The following is a 21,953-nucleotide window of genomic DNA, read 5'->3' on the forward strand; positions in this document are numbered from 1 at the left end:
AGAGTAACTAGTTAGTATCAGTGGTCGTCAACAGAAAATCCTCAAATACTTGCCATCACTGAACATTCGATGTAAAGTGATCACTGCAGGTTTGTCAGGCTGTTCGTCTGTTTCCAAGCGCCTGTGTTTCGTTCTCCTTTTGTCACTGAGGCAGAAGCTTTACTGAATATGATGTACAGAGTTCTTTTGAAAAGGCAACCTGAATAAAATCAGTGAGAAACTGTCTGTAAAGGAGTCATTGAAAACTCCTGTGAAGTGGGGAAATACAGTCTCACAACATAAAATATAGCTGGATAGACAACAGAATATGTTCTCTCCTTGAGACAGATATTTTTCAATTGCTGATGACAATAGCATCTTTTACAAACCCGGAATTCAGTATTTAATCATCAAACAACATAAATGACCAAATACCCTTGCTGATGGAAGTGACTGTATAGAAAGACATTGCACGTTGTGTCTCATGTTGCAGGTCTCGCTGCAGATGAAAGAAAGCCCGTATTTTATTCAGTGACGGCGTGCTCTCAAAGCAAATGGGCTGTTTCTGAAATGTCAGATGGAACGCTGCAACCTTTGGAAAGGTTAGGCATAACAAGGGAACTACCACTGTACAAACTTCAAATGTCTGACAATCAGTGGAGCCCCGGCAGAAGATTAACCTGCCTGCAGAACCAAGGGCAGATAATAAAGACAGGAGAATGGGTGCCGATCATAAACTGAGCCAGATGAGTCTTAATCATAACGACAATATTAACGTCTGCTCCAAAGTATCAATAAATCATGAGTTACACTGAGGGTGGCTGCGGAATTTAAATGATCTCCATGCATAATTTGATTTTCCCAAACAGCTGCTCGGGGTAATATGGAGGACTTTATGGGACGGTGATGGAGTGAGCTCCGGAGAATCCAACCAGGGAGGAGGGATCCGGGAGATGACCTCCAGGTTGATGAGAATGACTGGAATACCGGTGTGATTTAATTACTTTTTAAATGAAGGGATGGAGTGTGATCAATTCAGGGCTGACTATGCGGCGCGCTTGCTTTTGTTTTCATGGAGAGAAGAAGACGGTTTTAAATGAGCTGGGATTAAACCCCGGCGGCTGGATTTATTGGAAGCTGCAGGTCAAATGCTCACATTGCCCTCCTGGTCCCAAAACAAACACACCTGCAATTGCTTCACAATATCACAGGGAATAATGAGGTTTGTTTTCAGCTCCTAACTCTGCGGTGCCATGTTTGCAAAAACACCTGGTGAAGAAATCGATTGACAAGATTGCCTCTAAAATGAGATGATGTCTACTTAAAAACCACAGCACGTGTTCCTTCAAAGTGAGGGTGGGCCTGTTCCTTCGCCTGTATGTGCTATTTAACCACTACTTTAAAGTTTCATCAGTCACTGCTGTAGGTATTAGGAGTGTCGTACATGTATCATGAAAGATGTTGCTTTGAGGGACGGATTCACATTCGGATCCGGCTTGTTTTGGTTTCCTTTTCTCACGTCAGTGTTTTCCTTCATTATCACAGTCAAAAGTAAATATTGCTGAAAGCATTTCTACCTGCACACCGCCAAATGGCGCTCATTGTGAAGTGATAAGGCAGTCACGTCTCTAAATTCACCACATCTTTTTTTCCCCTGATCGTCATGACGACTCTCCACAGCATCGTCTCTGTTTTCCCAAAAACAGTCTGTACTCCACCGGTCCATCCATCGCTCCATTTATCCATCTTCTATACAGACTTAGCACTGAGGGACCTGCACCCTCAGATGATGCTGTTTGTTATGGAATTTAACAGGGGAAACGTGAGCATTTATTTGTTACGCCTTTATCGATTGGTTTACGGTGACTTTTGACACACAATAAACAAAAGCAAGGTTACTGTAGGCCATTTCCTCCAGCTTCATATGTCAGAATGCTCATTTACTCCATATCTTTCAAGAAAAGAGAATAAAACTGGGATGTGGAGACGGAGTGAAAACGCGCACAGTGGATCTCTGGGATCCTGGGAAGCGACACACAGAGGCTTAAACAGAAACTCTGGCAGGTGGGCTTTCAAACCGCACACATAATAAAAGACATTTTCAGTTGTTCATAATAGGTGTTGTAAAAGTGTATTAAATTATAAAATTTTCAGGACTTATCCTTTTACACTAAAAGTTACGAACATTGTTTCCGTTAGATTCAAGATTTCTTCACATTTGACTGTTCTGGTTCCATCGTGACCGAACTGGACTGTATCTGTCACCCGAACACCCCTGCTCCACTGGCAAAGACGTGCTTATTTTTCTTTTTCTTTTTTACATGAAGAATTGATTTTCTGTCCTCACTGGTGATCAAACTTAACAGCACTTGATCTGGTTGGAGGAAAACAAATCAATGTCGAGGAGTGGAAAAGTTTTTGTTGGTCCCAGCAGATTAGATGCGGTTGACCAACAAGCCATAGATTTTACCCTGTCTTGAAGTTACATGTTAATTGGTGTGTGGTTGTTTCTGATGCTTTCCAGTGACTTGTCATTTGTTTATTTAAATATTTCTACGTTCCAAATCCCTCATGTCTGGTGGCCTTTGCTTTGTGTCAGTGGTGCTGAAAACGCTGAGTTTTCCTGTTTACTTCTTTCTTCTGCCTCAAATAAAAAACTTTTTCTGTCTCCAAAGACAAAAAGGTCATAATATCTGCATAATTTTTATACTTTATATGGTGGAGTTTTCCTCTGATAATGACAGGAGCCATTTGGAGCACATTTACAAATTGAAAATTAATAGTTTTTTTGTTTTTCAAGCGTTTCACTCACCATGAAATGGCTTCTAAATGCCCCACTTATGAAAACATTACATCACATTTTACTTTATCCTGAATCCAATCTTGTGCCTCTACATATCAGTGAGTTGTGCGCCAGGAAAAAGATCCTACGTTTCAAATCACACCGCATACAAATGTGCTTGTGATATCACTAATAGCGCTGCAGATGTGCCAAATTGAAAATGGAACACAGATGGGTTTTTGCACAGTTCATTACTTAGACTGCCTTCTGAGGGCAGAATTGTGGAAGTACAGTGTGCGTGCATTGATGAGTCTTGTACTGTATGGGGAGAAAACAACCTTCTGCTGCGACTCGGAGGACCACAGACGGACCGCTTTTTCAGGCAGGCAGCGCTAAAACTTCTTTCTGTCATTGTTGTTACATTTGTTGACAAGATTGCACAGTTAAAGAATGAAGAACGAAGTCCTGTTGCTGTGGTAATTTAACCCCAAAATTTATGGGAGCAGCTCTGAAACGGAATGCTAAACCCCTCTTTATTAGCACCTTTCACCCAATAAAAAAGTCCTTCATCCAGTGTGCAAATATTACAGTGAATTAGAGAGTTAAAGATCCTTCTGCTGTGAGTCAGACTCTTTGGAAATGATTTTTCCTGGGTAAGTTGTTCTCAAGCAAATAATAGAAGTATGATGTTTGAGTTGTTGGGCGTCTTCTGTGTACCAACTTTTTTCTGGTGAATGAACATTTAGAGCTTGTTGAAATAGACTTTTCTGTTCAGAGACGCTCTATTTTGGATGAAGTGAGCACACTTTAGGGTATATATGCATTTATTTCATACCACAAGTGCTTGGATACACATAATTGTAATACACAGAGTAGTGGGAAGGGGAAAAAAATGGAGTTTAAGGTTTGACACGACAGGTGGGGGAAATGTGGGAGACAGAGCTGCACTGAGAGGAGTGTGGGAAGACAAAACTCAACAACACGAGGAAAGTCAAAAAGGAAGCAGACAAGGTTAATAAGGATTTGCAAATAACAATGTCACAAGATTTATTCAATTTTTTCTTTATTCTGGTTTGCTATGAAGTGGTTTTACGTGCCTGTTTCTGCTCGATGCTGAAGCTAAAAGGCAAACTGACTGTTTTATTTCGTCCTTTAATTTGTTTTCTGTGCTGCAGGCGCCTGAAAGTCAAAACCGTCACGTGAGGTATTGTTCTAGTAAATGTTGTTTCACTTCGCATGTCTTTAACCTGGATCAGACATTTTGCTGTGATACTGTTTCACTCCAGCTGAAGCTATGATTACTGCAGCGTGTGGGAATAATTAGAGCTCCGCATTTTGAAAGTAGTAATTTCCTTACATCGGTGTTTGAGTTACTGTGTGTTTCTATACAAAATAGAGGGCCAGTTCTGAACCATTATTCAGTGTTGCTATTAACCAAACACCATAATCATATATACCATTGTTTTCTCCCAGATATAATCTCGCACATTTCATTTGTGGAGTGTGTATTACCAGTCGGATGCTGGAGGCATAAACAGAGCAGATGTACAGCAGTTGTTTGTCTGTTGTTTTTTCCAAGTAAACGCAACAATGAGTGTTGATTCACAGACACAAATCACCCTGCGTTTGTTTGTGTTTTATACTTTCCGAGACATGAATGCTGAGATGGTGTGTGTTTTGTGTTGAACAGCTCAATTACAGTCTTGTCTAAGAGAATCAGTGGAAACACACAAATATAATCCAGATTTTTATTACCGAGATGCCACACAATTACGTGAAAAACATAAAAGATCTAAACCAGATCTAGAGATACAGATTACTGTTTACCAAAAACCTAACAAACTTTAACAGCAGATTTGCTGCAAATAACAGGCAAAAACAAACACAGATTTGTATTTCAGAATATGTAGTTGAAATGGATGAAAGCGTGTAGCTCTTTTCTGTGTTACACTGAGCAACAAGACTGAAAACATCACAAAGTCACTTTGTGATATTTCTTTGGAATAGTGACAAAAAAAAATAAATTATTACAGGGTAACAGCAGCTGTTGTTCACTTTCAATAACTGTTATTCAAAACATCACTCAGGAGTGATGTTCTTAAATTTTCTTTACGGCTGCTTCTTAGTTTCTGTTTAGATATTAAACAACCATTAATGCACAGTTAACATGCCAGAGCGAGTGCTGTAATTTGTGTATATGAGTACGAGGAAAGTTAAGATGAAATATATGCATTTTGTACAAGTTCATTGCTTTACTTTTACCAAAACTGCCACCGTGTTGAGGTCTGCTCCACTTCTGGGCCTGTCTGGATCCTCTTCCTGCTGGAAAATTCCCAGTTCAACTGCACCCTGATTTGTTTTGCCTCAATGGAAGGTTTAACCTTTTACACTTCAATTCATCCTGAGCATTAAAAGCCACGGATGAAGTGATTAGTATTTCTCTCCGGAGTCAGTTGAGACAATCAAAGGAGAGTCAGAAGTAGTGAATCTGAATCATCCAACAAGCTTTATCTGTAGAGCAAATTTCATACAAAAAAATGTAGCACAAAAGTAGAAATACAAATGTTATGATAAATTATATAATTACTCCAAAACTGTACCAGAATGTCTCAGCTGGAGATGAGATACATTGTTTGTTCTGATCATTCTTAAGAAATCACTTCTAAATTTTGACATTGAAGATGAGTTAGAAAATAAAAGGAATCTGTAATGTGAATAGTATCTGCCATGTTGTTTGAAACATTCAGCCTAAATGTGCTTCACAGCCCCTTATTGTTTTCCCTCTTTTTCGTTCCTCACATATTGATCTGAAAAGTCCCGCTCCCCTTATTTTCTGCTTCCCTTCAGATTTTCACCTGCTCCTTCCATTTGGTCCTGTGATGTTTACCACTTTGTGCCATCACCTTCCTCCGCTTTTTGTCTTCTCGGCGCACAGCCGCGTCGCTGAAATCCATTTCTTCACAACACCTCAGGGCTACTGGGCTCCCCGGGGTGAGGTGAGCCCAGCTGTCATCATCTTCCCTCCGCTCGCTGCGGTTCAAAACACCGTCAGGCTCTGAAGAGGCCTAAACACCGAGCAGAGAGACAGGATTTGAAAACTCACTCATGGAGGCATTCAGCCAGCACAGATTTACCACTCAGCGTATAGATGCCTGGCTTCACCTGGCACTTCTGTGAAACAAAAGCAACAGAAGGACTAAAAAAATCATTTCGGTAAAAAGGAAAATGTGTCCTTTATGTGAAATGATTCCTATTTTGTATGAAGCTAATTTTGTGTGCCAGCAAATATGTTTCTCAGTGCTGAATCTCCATCAACAGTTTGCACTCCCTTTTTAGTTTTCTTATAGGAACAATCTAATTTTTATAACAGCGTTTTTTTGTTTTACGGGGGGAGATATAATTGAAAGTCGCTCAGTTACATAGGCTTCTTCTTCTGAGCTGCTCTCTGTTCACCTGCTTTGCTTTCATTCTGAAGGTGACGGCTTTATTTTTCAAGGGTAATTCACACTTGTGGACCTTTACTCAGATTTTCTATGGTGAAGGATTACTGTTTGAATCATCATGATCACACAAAACAGTAATGTGATTGGTACAAAGCATATCTTATCAAAAGATATCCCAGCATCCTCTTTTCTCCAGGCACTTTTCACAGCCTGCCCAGGGTATTCTGAGAGTTTCATAGCGTCAGTAAAATTTCTATTCTATTGTTTAACGAGCAACAATTGAACATGCATTCGAAATGGTGCAGAGAATATTAGGGTAGCGTGTTGCGTGTGATGTGATCCCAAAGAGGCTTCGCTGTATCACAAACAGAGGCAGCAGACATCAGAGGCTCGGAGCTGCATCACTTCTAATGCGCCCACAAAATGTCAAAGCAGAGGAGCTGTTTCCAATTTACAGCACAAATGGAGGGCACAGTGCTCTCTGAAAAACATGGCATAGAAAAAAACAAAACAAAAGATTGACAAATACGTATATTTAATGTGTTTAAATGGTATTTTAATGAGGTTCATCATTCTTCTTATTATTATTTCATTACACTGAAATGAAAGGAGCAAGGCACATTTTATTACTGTTACTCAGAACATCCTTTTAATATATCTATTTAAAAATATATGTTTTTATTATTTATAAGATTTTAGAGGAGAGTTGTTGTTGGATCTTAATTCTCTATGTAGACGTTCTGTTATTTCTATCATAATTCCTAGCCAGAGATTTTTTATTTATTTTGATACTACTGGTTGAGGCATAAAGAAGGCCATCTGAAAGTGTGTCTTAAGCTGTATGATTTTGTTATACAGCTGAACTTCCTGCTCATTCATACTTTGAATGTATTAAGAAATGTGACATCTTTGAGTCAACTTTGAATATTATTTAAGTATCTGGAGGTCTTAGGTCCTCTTTTTTATAAGACAAGGACAGTTTATGTGAATAGCACCATTCATACACAAAGCAGTGAAAAGTGCTTCACAAAGAGAAAGAAACACATGAAATGACATTAAAATCACACAAACAGAACAAGACACTGGAAAAAAAGAGTAATTAAAAGACAATTAAAACAGGAGAATAAATAGTTACAAAATGTGAAACCATGCAACCCACTGCTTCTTTAATCATATGTTATTTTATATAGTGAGTAAAACTGTACTTCTTTAATCTATAGTGAATTCTCCTAAACGGCTCTGAAAACTTCCACCTCCTGGACGCTGACCTGTGGAACTGCAGAGGCTCCTGTTCTGCCACAGAGACTCCTCTCATCCACAAGCACTTCACGTCCGTCCTTCTCTCTCCTGAAGATGCGACTCCCTCATTGCACTCCTCTGCTGTACTGAAAATGTATGAATAACATCTTTTTTTGTCCTTGCCCTTCGTACAACTCGTTAATTTTCTGCTGACTACAGGTTGTTTGTGAGTTTGCCACTGAGACGGTGAGATTGAAAAGAGGCTGAGTTTCACTCTCTGTCTCAGCGCTTCTGGCCAGTTAGGAGGGATTTTAGGTCAAAGCCAATTTGCTTGAGATGACGAACAAAAGAAATATTAAGCAAATGGAGCGAGTGGATATTTCTGCTGACTGATTCCAACACAAACACAAACTGCAAGTGGTGTCTTTTGTTTTGTTTGAGGACAATTGGTGGTGAAAGGAAAATGTTTTCCTCCACACACCAAGGGAGGTTTTCTGAGCATGTATTATTATCCCACACCTTCAGATGCTTATTTACAATCATCCATTGCCTGCAGTGCTGTTGCTACCAGCCTGCCAGTGAAGATCCAGCAGCTGGGACTCAGCACTCTGAGGGGAAACTCTGCGGCATTTGTTCAGAGAAGCAGGAGTATCCTTCCTTTGGTTGCTGCCTGCAGGTTTTTTGCAGATGATCTGGGAATTTAGCACATTCACGACAAGGTTTGTTTAGCCGTGCACGAAACGGTAAACAGCAGCTATGCAGCTGTACCAGATAATTCAATCTGAAAGGAAACTTTCCGGGAAAGAACATCCTCCAAACACCAAAGTGACAAAAACTATTCAACAACATTTTCTCACACAAACAACTTTTTTAAATATACCAAAGTCGGTAGCACTTTATAATACGGCCCGCGTCTTACAGAGTAACTTCCCTTCTCTTACAGTGTAGTTTCCTCAACTGTGAAGGTAACTGTCGGACATGTATAAGTTATTTCGCGGAACCCGACGAGTACTTACACTTGTGTCTGACAGCGTAAGTGCGGTTGTCTTACAGTGTAGTTTGATGTGTCTTAATAGGTAATTTCCTAAAGTGTGGGGGTAACTTTCATAAATGTAGCATGACATTTTACAGACTCTTATGGGGTACTTACGTACGTGTTTACAGTGTAAGTTCTGAAGTCTTACACGGTAGTTTCCTGTGTTTTACCATATAGATACTTGTCAAGACAGTGTAATTTTCCTGAACATATGTGTTGCTCCCGTAGTCCCCGGCAATGAAGATCCACAGGATGGATTTTTAATAGATAGATTTTATTTTCGATTCCGAACAAGATTCATGACGTCTCCTCAGCTTCAACTGCTCTCCGACACTCTCAATGTGTAGTTCAAAGACGCTCGTTTTTCTGTGAGGCATTCAATGACATTCAGTGCCTCCAGAAACAATAAAATAAAATAAAATAAAAACACAGGATATGAATTAAACAAATATGGGGTGCCTACGAACAGCAAAAAACATTAACAATGGTTCACCCACTCTCGAAATAGCAAAAACTGTTCATATCTCTCACATATGCTTTTACTGTACAACCTTGATGTGCCACTTCCTCCTAAGAATCACCATGGACCCCTACAGATTGTGTGACCAATGACAAACTGAAATACTGTAACGTACTGATTAAAATGTGTTTCACATAATAATGACAAGACATGCAGACGTGCAAAACATCTTTATTTAATGTCTTCATTTTTCAGATACACCAATTCACCTTTTAAAGTTACCCAGCCCTGAAGATCACCCCTGTCTTTCCTTACTGTCTAACTATCCGGTACTTCCACTGCAACTACCGAGTACTTATCCGGTACTTCCACTGCAACTACCGAGTACTTACCTGTAACTACTGCTCAACAACAGGGAACCGGGCCGTATTCTAAAGCGAACACTTGTGTTCTTCACTTACTGTGCAACTACCGAGTACTTACCTGTAACTACTGCTCAACGACAGGGAACCGGGCCGTATTCTAAAGCGAACACTTGTGTTCTTCACTTACTGTGCAACTACCGAGTACTTACCTGTAACTACTGCTCAACGACAGGGAACCGGGCCGTATTCTAAAGCGAACACTTGTGTTCTTCACTTACTGTGCAACTACCGAGTACTTACCTGTAACTACTGCTCAACAACAGGGAACCGGGCCGTATTCTAAAGCGAACACTTGTGTTCTTCACTTACTGTGCAACTACCGAGTACTTACCTGTAACTACTGCTCAACAACAGGGAACCGGGCAGTATTCTAAAGCGAACACTTGTGTTCTTCACTTACTGTGCAACTACCGAGTACTTACCTGTAACTACTGCTCAACAACAGGGAACCGGGCCGTATTCTAAAGCGAACACTTGTGTTCTTCACTTACTGTGCAACTACTGAGTACTTACCTGTAACTACTGCTCAACGACAGGGAACCGGGCCGTATTCTAAAGCGAACACTTGTGTTCTTCACTTACTGTGCAACTACCGAGTACTTACCTGTAACTACTGCTCAACGACAGGGAACCGGGCCGTATTCTAAAGCGAACACTTGTGTTCTTCACTTACTGTGCAACTACCGAGTACTTACCTGTAACTACTGCTCAACGACAGGGAACCGGGCCGTATTCTAAAGCGAACACTTGTTGGCTTCACTTACTGTGCAACTACCGAGTACTTACCTGTAACTACTGCTCAACGACAGGGAACCGGGCCGTATTCTAAAGCGAACACTTGTTGGCTTCACTTACTGTGCAACTACCGAGTACTTACCTGTAACTACTGCTCAACGACAGGGAACCGGGCCGTATTCTAAAGCGAACACTTGTTGGCTTCACTTACTGTGCAACTACTGAGTACTATGCCAGTAACTACCTTCCCTACCTATGCAGGTACCGGGTACTTACACTCAAAGTACCCAAGACTTACCTGTACGGGTTCTGTGATATTGCTTCCATTATTAAAGACATTTATTTTCAAAATAACCAATTCACAACTCAGAGTAAAATAATCAAAACATGATGCACTATTGATAACTTTTACTTTTAAGAAAAAATATTATATTTATTTAAACTAACAATTGGAAACTACTACAAAAGCTAAACCACTATATAAATAATATTCAACTACTATATATGAAAGTACTGCTAATTTTCACAAAAAACATTGTTGTGCCCAATTCAACAAAATAAAAGTGCCACACAAACTCCACTAAAACATAGAAAATTACAACTGCAACAATAGTTTTTCATTCACATAGATAGTCTACTTCTTAGACCTTTTCTTTTTTGATTTCTGCTTTTTCTTCTTTTTTTTCTTGGGCTTCTTCTTCTTGGCTCCTTCTTCTTCTTCCTTTCATCCTCTGATGAGAAAGATATTGACGATGATCTAGTTGAGATGTCTTTTGGTTTTGCTGTTGTGAGTAGAAAAAAACAATACATCTTAATTAATGTCATCAATGTATTACAGCTTGATCAATGACCACATCACATGTTTAAGGCTTACAAGTATGTGTGCTTCTGTTACATCCTGTAAAGGGATAGTTAAGGAAAAACACAGACACGCTGCTTCTTGAGTCATATCCAAAGTATCTTTATAATGACTTAAGTCAAATTTAAACTATACAGTCTGAGTGTTTTCTATGGATTGACATTTTACATCTGCTAAAATTTACATATACCGTACTGAAAATATCAATTTTAGTCATGTATAGCTGTCATAACCAAAGTAATATCAGCATTTTACCCATAAAATATAAACACAGAAGCATTAAACACATTTTCTTATCAAATATGTACTCATCAAATGCTTAACAGTTCACAGCAAAATTATAAGCATTGCTCAGAACGCTGCTTGTGCCGCCAAGCAGTCAGCAAGGAATCTACAATGAGTGTGACGTTCACTTTGACTCTGAAAGTTACTGCAGACACCAGTATCTCACTTTCCACGTTTCTCTTAAAAAACAGAAAACATAAATACTTCTACACATGCATGATGCATTATCATGACGCTTCTTACCTGTAAAGGGGATAATAAAGGAAAAACACAGACACGCTGCTGATGAACGAAGCAGCACGTTTCTTTCCACAGTTCAGCTCAGACATGAGCAATCAAACCCCGATCATTAAACACACAAAAAAATAACTTTCAAAGAAATAAAATTGTGGAAACGGAAACACTGCAGAAAACATCATTAAATAGGAACCGAATACATCTTTCCAAATTATCTCACACATTAAATTATGCTGAAACACAGATTATCCCTGTTTGGCTGAACACTGTGCTTGTTTGAATGGGAGACCAGAGTAAAACAAGACAGATAACTCAATCAACAGATCACGATGATTTTTACCTTAATCTTTTTCAACCTTTGATGAAGTGTTATTTTTAACCAGGTACTTTCATGAATTCAAGCAATTGAAGTTTCAACAAGTTTTTTTCTTTGAAAGTTGTTTCTGTGCGCAATGATCGGGGTTTGATTGTTTATGTCTGAGCTCAACTGTGGAGGGAAGCGCGCTGCTTCCGTTCATCCATGATTCCACCGGATATGACTCAAGGAGCAGCGTGTCTGTGTTTTTCCTTTATTATCCCCTTTACAGGTAAGAAGCGTCATGATAATGCATCATGCATGTGTAGAAGTATTTATGTTTTCTGTTTTTTAGGAGTAACGTGGAAAGTGAGATACTGGTGTCTGCAGTAACTTTCAGAGTCAAAGTGAACGTCACACTCATTGTAGATTCCTTGCTGACTGCTTGGCGGCACAAGCAGCGTTCTGAGCAATGCTTATAATTTTGCTGTGAACTGTTAAGCATTTGATGAGTACATATTTGATAAGAAAATGTGTTTAATGCTTCTGTGTTTATATTTTATGGGTAAAATGCTGATATTACTTTGGTTATGACAGCTATACATGACTAAAATTGATATTTTCAGTACGGTATATGTAAATTTTAGCAGATGTAAAATGTCAATCCATAGAAAACACTCAGACTGTATAGTTTAAATTTGACTTAAGTCATTATAAAGATACTTTGGATATGACTCAAGAAGCAGCGTGTCTGTGTTTTTCCTTAACTATCCCTTTACAGGATGTAACAGAAGCACACATACTTGTAAGCCTTAAACATGTGATGTGGTCATTGATCAAGCTGTAATACATTGATGACATTAATTAAGATGTATTGTTTTTTTCTACTCACAACAGCAAAACTAAAAGACATCTCAACTAGATCGTCGTCAATATCTTTCTCATCAGAGGATGAAAGGAAGAAGAAGAAGGAGCCAAGAAGAAGAAGCCCAAGAAAAAAAAAGAAGAAAAAGCAGAAATCAAAAAAGAAAAGGTCTAAGAAGTAGACTATCTGTGTGAATGAAAAACTATTGTTGCAGTTGTAATTTTCTATGTTTTAGTGGAGTTTGTGTGGCACTTTTATTTTGTTGAATTGGGCACAACAATGTTTTTTGTGAAAATTAGCAGTACTTTCATATATAGTAGTTGAATATTATTTATATAGTGGTTTAGCTTTTGTAGTAGTTTCCAATTGTTAGTTTAAATAAATATAATATTTTTTCTTAAAAGTAAAAGTTATCAATAGTGCATCATGTTTTGATTATTTTACTCTGAGTTGTGAATTGGTTATTTTGAAAATAAATGTCTTTAATAATGGAAGCAATATCACAGAACCCGTACAGGTAAGTCTTGGGTACTTTGAGTGTAAGTACCCGGTACCTGCATAGGTAGGGAAGGTAGTTACTGGCATAGTACTCAGTAGTTGCACAGTAAGTGAAGCCAACAAGTGTTCGCTTTAGAATACGGCCCGGTTCCCTGTTGTTGAGCAGTAGTTACAGGTAAGTACTCGGTAGTTGCACAGTAAGTGAAGCCCACAAGTGTTCGCTTTAGAATACGGCCCGGTTCCCTGTCGTTGAGCAGTAGTTACAGGTAAGTACTCGGTAGTTGCACAGTAAGTGAAGCCAACAAGTGTTCGCTTTAGAATACGGCCCGGTTCCCTGTTGTTGAGCAGTAGTTACAGGTAAGTACTCGGTAGTTGCACAGTAAGTGAAGCCAACAAGTGTTCGCTTTAGAATACGGCCCGGTTCCCTGTTGTTGAGCAGTAGTTACAGGTAAGTACTCGGTAGTTGCACAGTAAGTGAAGCCAACAAGTGTTCGCTTTAGAATACGGCCCGGTTCCCTGTCGTTGAGCAGTAGTTACAGGTAAGTACTCGGTAGTTGCACAGTAAGTGAAGAACACAAGTGTTCGCTTTAGAATACGGCCCGGTTCCCTGTCGTTGAGCAGTAGTTACAGGTAAGTACTCGGTAGTTGCACAGTAAGTGAAGAACACAAGTGTTCGCTTTAGAATACGGCCCGGTTCCCTGTTGTTGAGCAGTAGTTACAGGTAAGTACTCGGTAGTTGCAGTGGAAGTACCGGATAAGTACTCGGTAGTTGCAGTGGAAGTACCGGATAGTTAGACAGTAAGGAAAGACAGGGGTGATCTTCAGGGCTGGGTAACTTTAAAAGGTGAATTGGTGTATCTGAAAAATGAAGACATTAAATAAAGATGTTTTGCACGTCTGCATGTCTTGTCATTATTATGTGAAACACATTTTAATCAGTACGTTACAGTATTTCAGTTTGTCATTGGTCACACAATCTGTAGGGGTCCATGGTGATTCTTAGGAGGAAGTGGCACATCAAGGTTGTACAGTAAAAGCATATGTGAGAGATATGAACAGTTTTTGCTATTTCGAGAGTGGGTGAACCATTGTTAATGTTTTTTGCTGTTCGTAGGCACCCCATATTTGTTTAATTCATATCCTGTGTTTTTATTTTATTTTATTTTATTGTTTCTGGAGGCACTGAATGTCATTGAATGCCTCACAGAAAAACGAGCGTCTTTGAACTACACATTGAGAGTGTCGGAGAGCAGTTGAAGCTGAGGAGACGTCATGAATCTTGTTCAGAATCGAAAATAAAATCTATCTATTAAAAATCCATCCTGTGGATCTTCATTGCCGGGGACTACGGGAGCAACACATATGTTCAGGAAAATTACACTGTCTTGACAAGTATCTATATGGTAAAACACAGGAAACTACCGTGTAAGACTTCAGAACTTACACTGTAAACACGTACGTAAGTACCCCATAAGAGTCTGTAAAATGTCATGCTACATTTATGAAAGTTACCCCCACACTTTAGGAAATTACCTATTAAGACACATCAAACTACACTGTAAGACAACCGCACTTACGCTGTCAGACACAAGTGTAAGTACTCGTCGGGTTCCGCGAAATAACTTATACATGTCCGACAGTTACCTTCACAGTTGAGGAAACTACACTGTAAGAGAAGGGAAGTTACTCTGTAAGACGCGGGCCGTATTATAAAGTGCTACCCCAAAGTCCTTGAATCTCAACATTCATTTTTTAAACACTGTCATATTCAGTGTTACTTAAAAAATTTTTTCTGTATCTTGAAATAAACTTGTATCAAAGGCTTAAAATTATTGTAGCATTTTATTGGAACCACATACTGTGAGGCACCCTCCTCTCTGAGTTTGCATCTTCTCCCTGTTTGCAGTGACTGTGTCTGTGATTGTCCATCACTTCTCATGCTTTGGGAACGCTTGAAAAGTGTGCACTGCTCCTTCTCCAGTGCTGGCAGGGAAAGGTTTTAGCTCCCTGGTATAAACTCACGTATGGTGTAAAGTGGTCAGGACTGTGGAGCTGAGGTCTGCTCATATTTATAGAAGCAGCTCTTTAAGTCATAAACTTCTCTTCACACCTGTGAGTGGAAAGCCATGTTCTGACTCTGCAGGTATGACAGCCTTATGTTATTTTTTTCAGGGTGAGCCTGGCCTGGACACACAGGTTAAACCCTGAATCTAGTTCCATGGGTCCTGGTCCAGGCAGGGTAGACAATGATTGAAGCCCATTTTGAACAATAAAGTTCTCATGTTAGTGCGGGTCTTGGCTTCTTTATCCTGTGACTCTACCCAGGATTGGTCCAGACAGCACAGCTCTGAAGACCTTTCTGCCCCAACAACACCGTGACCCTCTGTAAAAAAACAAGAAATATTGTGACAGAGACACAGAAATGAGTGTGTGTGCGTGTGTGTGTGTCTTGTGTGTGTTTTGAGACGGTGACATCTGATGGAGGAGGGGATGAGCAGATGTACTTTGTTCATGAGTGTGACAGGTGTACCATAAAACTCCCTCCTCTCTCCACTGCACTGAGGAGAGTGTGCTCTCCTCTATACAGATCTGCTCTGAGCCATCCTCACCGGTCCTCCGTCTCCTGTCCCGCCGTCTCACGGCGGCCCGCGTTACCTGCAGGTGGGACCTCACCGGTGATTTCAGCAACGTGCCTGGGATCCTATTAAGAAGAGGCTACTCTGTGTGCCATGTTCCCTCAAGTGTAAAGCCCATTTCGCTCCCTTCGAGACAAACAGCTTGCAGTTGCTTGACGCTCTGGTGGTTTGCTGCAGATGGAAAATAGAGCTGCAGAGGCTTGGGCTTGTTTGTCTGGACATCTGGTTGTGATGGAGTTACAGGTTGTGGGATGCGCTTAGTGTCGGCATTAGCAAGGCCAACCTCCGATTTCTATATTTTCAAGTGAACAATTTTGGTGCTGGCTTTGATTGGTGCTCCTGCAATGGTGAATGACTTAAAAATATAAAATTCTCATCAAACCATTTAGTGCTTAAAGGAATACTCCAAAGATTTTGGATCCACGCCCTATCCCTATCATTCACAAAGTGAGATAAGCTCATAAATACCTTTTTTGTGTCTGTGCGTCCAGTGGATGGATCCCAGCTGTTAGCATCGTAGTTAGCTTAGCTCAACTGCTGGAAGTGAAGAGGAGACAGAGCCAGACTGACGAAAGTGAACAAAATACTCCTTCCAGTGGTCTAGGGGATGGCGTATTAGCACATGAAGTAAATCCGAATGGTCATAAAACATTTTAAAAGACGTGTTTTCTTTTCAATCCGTTAAAATAAGGTTTTGATACACACAGATCTGCACAAGCATAGTGCTCCGCAGAAGGATATACCGGCACACAGCGGCTGAGTCTATGGCTGCTACTGCTGTGCTCCGGTATATCCTTCTGCGGAGCACTGCACATGTGTGTGTATCAAAACCTTATTTTAACGGATTGAAATGTGCAGATTATAAAGTGTCCACCAAAGTGTTTTGGGGTTGTTGGGTTGTGTATTTGATGAGTTTGACGAGGGGAAGCAAAAATACCGCCCACTTCCATTGTGTCCGTCCCGAAAACCTTTTCGACTCACCTCTGAATAACCAAAAGATCGCCCTCACAAAAAAAAAGTAAGTATGCTGTTCGAAATGACAAAGGAATTGTGCTAAATGGGCCAATTTGCCAAAATGTTGAAGTATCCCTTTAAGGGCTGGGTAACTTAAAAGGTGAATTGGTGTCTCTGAAAAATAAAGATATTAATAAATAAATAAACATGTTTTGTATGTCTGCATGTGTTGTCATTATCATACTCATCAATATGTTACAGTATTTCAGTTTATCATTGGTCTACACAATCTGTAGGAGTCCATGGTGATTCTGAAGAGGAAGTGGCACATCAAGGTTGTACAGTAAAAGTATATGGTCAGGGAAATTACACTGTTTTGTAGTACACGGTAAAACATGGGAAACTACAGTGTAATACCCCTTTCCCACTGGCCAAAAAAACCTGTTTAAACATGCTAACAATCAGCTCCTCATGGCAGTGGGAAAGGGTTTAATCGGCATTTCAACCCGGGTCGTGTCGTGGAATTTTATTTAAAAAGTATCCTAGGCCAGTCACGGTGCAAAAAACCCCACAAACATATATTCCAGAAAAAACGTAAAATCCTCAGTTATATCCACTCCTGGTTCTTGAAGTCTTCAACCGTAGTTCTCCTCGAAAAAATCAGGCAGAGTCAGAGTCAGAATGCAAAAAGAAGGATTTTATTCCCAAAATACCCTCCGGCAGCCAGACCGACCAAAAGAACTGACGCGTCGATCGCTCTCCGCTCCATCTATTTATACTATTTCTTGAGAGTTTGTTGCTTCTCAATTGATTCTTCGTCAAAACACAATCACTCAAAACCATTCGTTGCTTCTCAGTTGACTCTTCCCCCCTCCCCACAAAGGTCAATGTCCGTGACCCCTTGGGAGGCCCTCTCAGCCTCCATCAAGTCTCCATCAAGTCTTTCCAAATGCCAGGTGTTGTGCAACAAATCATAGTGTTACATTTCTTGTCCAATGAGCCTCATTTACACCAGAGGGAGACAGAGAGAAAATGGACCTGTAGTCTTAACTTTAAAAAAAAACAAACTATCCAGCTGCCAAGAGGCTGCCGTAAAAATGAAACATGGCAGGCTGGCGAACAGAAAAAGGATACATGTCTTTTCTACACCTGTGTCTACTAGCATACTATAACTACCAGAGACATGCATTACATGAACAATAGTAAATAACATAATATAATAAGCATGATGTAAAGAATATTATAAAATTATTCTACAGTCGTTCAACCCTGCAATCGACCCGGGTTTTTAGCGGGTCAGCTTTCTATTGGCTTTTAGTGGGAGGGACACATCCGAGAACTTACATGATGACGTCGACGCAGCGCGGCTACGTTAGTGCGTTAGTTGTTTCTGGACACAGCGTGAGATATCCTTCGTCAACATGACCCAGCATTGGACCAGAGAGCTTCTCCTGATCGGTGGGGAAGAGGAGAGTTGTACTGATGTTGTCATCAACGTGGGACACCATCAGCGCAGGAAAACGTAGCGCCGCAGCTCGCCAGCAGGCGATTAGACCTGGGTCTGCAGGCAGTGGGAAGGAGTCTAAATGGCGATTGTTAGCGGGTCGAAAACACGGGTCGACCTGCTAGTTGCAGTGGGAAAGGGGTATAAGACTCCAGGACTTACACTTTAAGACACAAGCGTAAGTACCCCATAGAGTCCGCAAAATGTCATGCTACATTTATGAGAGTTACCTCCACAGTTTAGGAAACTACACATTAAGACACGTCAAACTACACTGTAAGAAAACAGCACTTACACTCTCCTACACAAGTGTAAGTTACTCCTCAGGTTCCACGGAATAACATGTACATGCCGACAGTCACCTACAAAATCGAGGAAACTACACTGTAAAAGAAGGGAAGCTAGTCTGTATAAGTGCTACCCATTTCTCCAATATTTCCTGATCTAAAAATCCAACATGAATAAAATAACAATGTCAGTCTTATCCTGTCTGTCAGTGGGCATAGTGGTGTTTCTTGGGCAAGGTTTTAATCTTAAATTTGGAGGTACAGTCTCTCAATCAAAGAGTAGATCACACCAAGGGTGTTGTATCAGCCAAAAAAAGAAAACCCTCTTCAGCGTGGGAGACCGGAGCAAAGCCGACAGATTCACATGAGATAAGTCTGCAGGCACACGAGCGTGAGGAGAATATTTGGTTACACAGTGAGATGTTGCTCCGCTGAATCCTGGTCTGAAAGGCAAACTTTAATCATAATTTGAATCTTGGCTGTCTGACTTGTTGGCAAAATGCCTTCAAAGGCATTAAAGGGAGACTCAAACGAGTGAGGAGAGGGATGCAGTTTTGAAGGGGAGTTGTTTATCACTGACAAGTCAATAACAAAATGTGCTCCAATAGAGGGTGTTCTTGGTGTATCACTGTGTTCAGGTTTAAAGCTGATTTATGAGATTTTTTTCACCCATTAATGCTGCTTAAAAGCTCAAGCCCACAGTTTGTCCCTTTTTCTGTGACTTTGTTCGACAAAATTTCTGGTGGACAATGATAGAAGGACCGCTGATCCCCTGCGTCTGTGTGTGTCTTTTAGCAGTCGCTCTACTTTCTTGCTGGAAAATAAATGACTTCAGTTCTCTACAGTCTGTCTTATCTAGCAGATGTATAAAGTGTCCGTTCTGGTTTTACACATTTTTGTCACTTTTAAGATTGGCAAATTATTTGAAGAAGAAACATATCAAGAGCTTATTTTTTCATTCTAACCTTTTATAAGCGAATAAGACAATTATTTGAAGCCCTTGTGATCTGGGATTTAAAACTAATGATGTACAGAATGTCCTTGACGCCTCGTAGTTTTCATTCCTACTTTGAATAAGTGAGATCAGTGGAAATTTAAAAGACAAGATTATCACCATCAACAGCTCTGGGAGAGAGATGCTGAGGTTGTGGCGGCCACTGCCACACAAAGTGAAAGCTAATCATGAGGAAACGCAAGACGGGCAACACACACACATACACATACAAACACACACAGGCCTACATGCTGTGTCTGTCTCCGTCTCCGCATGGACAAACTGGGTGATTCTTATTTCTGTCACTGGGAGAAGAGCAGGTGCTGTAACCTTTTGCTGCTGGTCCTGTCAGAGTGAAAAACCCAGCTGTGTGGCGGCAATGACATCCTGCAAATAGGCCTTCAGCTTCTTATTGGCATTCAGCGAGCCGACCTCTTCCCTCCTCTGCTTCCTCGCTGTCTGTGTCTGGAACACACTCACACCTCCAGATCCACTTCCACTCTTGTCACTGTGCATATTGATAAACCCATCCAGAGCACCATCTTGTGGACGCCGCCGACTCCCCTTGTTTCTAACGTCACTTTCCATTACATTCATTAAGTAACTGTCTAATAAGCTTCAGTCAAATGTCTCCTGGTGATTTTTCTTAATCCCTCATAAGGACACAATAGATAAAACTTATTGGAAAAAAGAACTTTACTGCTTTGATCTAATTATAAAACACTATCATTAGCGCTGTCTGTCCTTAAGCCAATGTGACATGTGGCCCAGAGAGAAAAACTGAGCCAAGCTCTTCATGTGATTGATGGTTTTTAAGTTTGAAAATTGGATCAAAGGATTTTGGTTTCAAAGCAGACAATTTTTCATGACTTCCAGCAACAAAAGTGGCTAACAGCACTCTGTGGTGCAGCAAATGTCCACATTCAGCCCCTCGTCCTCTCACCTACCAAGGACCCCCCACCAGCTCATGTAGATTACATTGAAGGAGAGCCAGTCTGTGTGTGTGTGTGTGTGTGTGTGTGTGTGTTTCCCCGGGGGTGTGTAGTGTGCAGCCATCTGGATCACAGTGGGAAGCACCTGCGAGCAGCCTGACACCTTAGCAGTGCATCTGCCACGCTATCCTCGCCAATCATTTCCAACTGAAAACCTTTTCATCTGTAATGGAAATGATTTTTTCTGCCCAAAAGGCATCAGTTGAAGTCATTTCAGAGCAAATGTGTTCTATTTGTTCAGCTCCCTTCGCATTTCGGCCTGGAACTGTTATCAGTGCTGAATTTTCTTCTTTTTTTTCAAAAAAAAAAAAAACATCCCGAAAGAGTTGTACAGAGAAATATTTGAAGATGCTTCAGTACAAGTGTGTCAAACTCTTTTCAGAGACAAATACAGTCACACCGAAACTCAAATTGGCCAGGCCAGATAAAAACCTACAACATCTAGAGACTGAAAGAGTCAAAAACAACCGAAAAACAATCAACAATCCACCAAGTAACAAACAAATCAGTCAGGTAAATCCTCTTTGTGAAAAAAAGACGAGGGAGAGGACAGCTTCATGCTAAGACGACATTAAAAAGAACAATAAATGTGAGGAGTGTTGAAGTTTTTGGTAACAACAGCAAACTGACTCACTGCTGCCACCTGGAGCATAATGGAGGCACCATCTCAAATCTGTATTTAAATAATAAGCTCAAAAGACTTTCCTTTTTTAGTGCAAAAGCGTCTAAAATTGTCAGGTTTTTAATTAGAATAGGCATCACAAATGATGAAACAGGAGAATGAGTAACTTTTATTAGAATTCTTACCTTTACATCCCCATCTGTTGACTTATTTATGCCAACACAGCCAGGCATTTGTTTGTTTACCTGCCTCACTCATGCTCTCACCTTGCTCCAGATTTATTGACCAACTAACTCAGTCAGAGGTCGCAGTGGAGACAAGCAATCAGCCGGACACCGGCACACCCGTGACCTCCGATGTCAAGCTGCTGCAGCGGGACGAGGCAGCAGCATACTGATAACAGCCCACTTCTCACAAGTGCAGCCAAAAAATCCATACTTCATCTGCCGGTGCCCTTCTGACAGAAATGACAGCGTGAAGCGCTGAAACAGAGCATGAACACACAGCGACGGACGATAGAAACCAGTCCAACTGTGCAACTGCCGAACACAGCGCGCTACAAGCTCTTCACATATAGGACATTTTTGTTGCAGGATGTTTTTATACCAGATTCCTTCAATGAAAGGAGGATATTTGAAATTCTGCTGAAATGCAATGTTTTCTGATGGTGTTTTTTTTTTCTTCCTTTTTGTTCTTGTATTTTCACATTTGAAAAGGAAGCCACGGGTTGCAAAACTCTCCAAGGCAAAAATATTCTCATTTTTACAAGCAGCAGTCAGAATGATGTCCTCTGACTTCATTTGCACTAAATTCGAAGCACCGAAAG

The sequence above is a fragment of the Salarias fasciatus genome, unplaced genomic scaffold (assembly GCF_902148845.1).
Source record: "Salarias fasciatus unplaced genomic scaffold, fSalaFa1.1, whole genome shotgun sequence".
Taxonomy (NCBI): Eukaryota; Metazoa; Chordata; class Actinopteri; order Blenniiformes; family Blenniidae; genus Salarias; species Salarias fasciatus.